This window comes from Alligator mississippiensis, chromosome 11, assembly GCF_030867095.1.
Source record: "Alligator mississippiensis isolate rAllMis1 chromosome 11, rAllMis1, whole genome shotgun sequence".
In the NCBI taxonomy this organism is placed as follows: Eukaryota; Metazoa; Chordata; order Crocodylia; family Alligatoridae; genus Alligator; species Alligator mississippiensis.
This window is the reverse complement of record NC_081834.1, coordinates 27,406,642-27,410,000: the sequence shown is the minus strand read 5'-3', so window position 1 is coordinate 27,410,000 and position 3,359 is coordinate 27,406,642.

The following is a 3,359-nucleotide window of genomic DNA, read 5'->3' as shown; positions in this document are numbered from 1 at the left end:
TCTTGGATCTTGTGAATCTATTTTAAAACAGCAGCCTGCTTTCCTGTACATTAGCAGGTCAACTCTGGTGCAAAGGAGGACTCACCTGAGATCTGTTCCTGTCAAAACTGCCTACCTGATCCATTGGTCAAGTGGTAGAAACTGAATCTGGAAACCTGCTGCAGTGAATACCACTTTGGAGATTCCAAGACATGCTGCCCACCTCCCACTCTGTACATTCTCACCTCCTCTGTCTCTGCTTGTTCAGAAATATGGGAAACCATGAAAGTCAAGTTCCTTTTAGGGAGAAATTAAGCTTCTTGATTAAGCAATGTTGATTAACATTGTTGATTAACATTGTTGACTAAACAATGTTGATTAAGAAATCAATATTGAGAGGGTCCAGAGGAGGGCCACCCGCATGATCTGGGGACTGCAGGGCAGACCCTACAACGAGAGGTTACAGGACCTGAACCTGTTCAGCCTTCACAAGAGAAGACTGAGGGGAACCTGGTGACTGTCTGTAAACTCACTAGGGGGGGACCAGAAGGGTTTGGGTGAGACCTTGCTTCCCCTAGCGCCCCCTGGGATAACAAGGAATAACGGCCGCAGGTTGTTGGAGAGTAGGTTTAGATTAGACATCCGTAAGAACTATACAGTTAGGGTGGCTAGGATCTGGAACCAACTTCCAGGGGAAGAGGTGCTGGCTCCTACCCTGGGGGTCTTTAAGAAGTGGCTTGATGCCTACCTGGCTGGGGTCATTTGAGCTCAGTTTTCTTCCTGCCCAGGCAGGGAGTCGGACCTGAAGATCTGCAAGGTCCCTTCCGACCCTACTTCTATGATTCTATGATAAGCTTGCTAGGGCTTGGACTTTTACTGAATAACATTCTAAAATAGTTAATTTGCCTGTGTGCAGATGCTTTCTTCCAGAACTTAGATTATGATAATGACTGCTTCCGGCCTTAGAATCTAATATGCTGTCTTGTATATGACACCATGTATTTCTTAATGCAAGAAATCCAATACGTATGTTCACAAAGGTCTTATAGTTGCAGGTAGAGGGGAGCTGCTGCTGGCCAAGGAGCCGGGGAGAAACAGGACTGAGCCAGACTGAGGTCTAGACATCAGGACTCTGCTCAGGAGCCTAGCACTGCCTCTGATGCACTGCAAGTGGTCTAAAGCTGGAAGCCTGCTGGAAAATGGCATGGCCTTAGTTGCAACACTTTGGGCCCTTTAACCAATTCCATAGTCGATAGGGTGGGTGGGGTAATGTTAAGATAAGCTATATGACTTAAGGAAACATAGAACTGCAATAAATTAGTTTCTAAACTGCACTCAAGTCGGGGGCAGGCAAAATACGGCATCCAGCCCGTGGGGCCTCTCCATAAACCTTCTGCAAGCCGGGGCCTCCAGGAGGTATGGCTCTGGTTGTTAAGCAAACCTCCCACCCCAGCCCTGCCTGACCCAACCCCGGCCCCCCCCGCCCCAAGCCAGGGGGCACAGGGGATGAGGAGCCTCTGACTAGCAGAACTTGTGCCTGGTTGCCCCGAGGCTGCTTCCAGCCTCCCTGCCTGTGAGCCTGGCAATGCAGGTGAAGAGGGGCCAGAGACTCCTGCAGGGGGCAGGAGCACGGGAAGCCACATGCTGTGGGACTGGGCCACGCTGCTCCAGCATACTGCTGCCATGTGCAGCTGGGGACTTGAATGGGAGCTGCATGTTGCAGTGCCAGGCGGGGCTCGCCTCATGTGCAGCCACTACCTGCAGATCCAGGGAGAACCCCCTCCCCCCTTCCTTCCCCCCCCCACACTGTTCCCCACCATACCTCCAAGCATACCCACATCATCCCACAGCCCCCACGCACACCCTCCCATAGTCCCTACCCTAACCACATACCCCACACCCCACTACAGACGCACTCCCCAAACACACAGCCCCCACATACACCCCATCACCTCCCTACACCATATATAAAAGTAAGACTATTTTGAGCTATTATACAATCACCTCTAGATACGCGATACAAACATAAATCAGGATAAAAATAGTTTTAAGAATAAAATTAAAATGTTACAGTAGATATTTGGGGGGGTTTTTAAATATTTTATTTTGTGGTTTCAAGATGGCAGCACCCTCCCTCCCAAAAGGGATACTTTCAGGGCAAGGGGAGGGACTTCCCATGGCAAAGGCCAGGTGTTACGGGTGGGATTTCCAGTCCCAGCATTGCCAGGTCTTAAATATGAAATTGTTATATTGGAAGCTCAAAATTATCATATTTGCTGAAAAACTATGGTACACTGAGAAGATATACAAATAAGTCGTCTTATTTACTTTCTATTGTTCACTGCAAGTTACCAGTGAGTGAGTGACCTGGGTCATCAAAGTTGAAGTGTTTCTTTATTTTGAGGCAAGTAATCAGAAGTGCTGACAGCAAACCCAGAAGTCAGCTGAGACTCCCTGAGAGTGACTTGGGTTTTGCATGTTGCATCAATTAGCTGCCTCAAAAATTATCATACATTTTAAACACTTTTACTATTCTTGATTGTACATTGTACATGGGTTGAAATGTTTGTACAAATATGATAATTATCATACACCTGGCAACACTGTCCAGCCCCAAGATGGCAACCAGGGGGTGGCGTACCTGTCAAAGGGGTGGAGCTACCCTTGTGCCCCTCGACAGCTCACCAAAACTCGTTAAGCAGGCCTCCAGCTGAAATAATTGCCTGCCCTGATGTATATTTTCCATTATATAAAGATCAGAACTGCATTGATTGTTGTTGTAAACATGTAACTCAGTGGTTCTCAACCATTTTTTCCTGCAGATTGGCACAGGAGTGGGATGGGGCACACGGATCTGGCTGTCTCCCTCCCGGGGCTGCCCTGCCCCCAGCTTTAACCCCGCACATGACTGGTGGTGGCAGAAGCCTCTCACTGGGGCAGACAGACAGGAGTCTGAGCTGGGGGTTTATGCCATGACCCAGCGGCCAACCCTTTACGGCCCAGTACCGGGCTATGGCCCAGTAGTTGGGAACCTCTGATGTAAGTAAATAATGGAAATTAGAGGTTAAGGTGTGTGAAAAACTTGATTTATTTTCAAAATGTATTTTCTTGTCTAAGAAAAATGATAAGTTCAAATTAATTCAAAATAAAACAAAGATATTGCTTGTACAGACCAGCATCTCACAAACTGCTAGTCCTGCTCCTGGATACTTGGCACCTCTTCACTGCAACCAGGTCCTCTATGCTTGGTTCCAAGGGCTGTTCCTAGGTCTCTTTCAGGCTTGTCATTGAGTCAAGTGCTTGTTGAATCTTGAGCACAGTTTGAGTAGCTGATGTTTGCTATGAGTAGATCCATTCATACATGCACATGCTTGCAAATA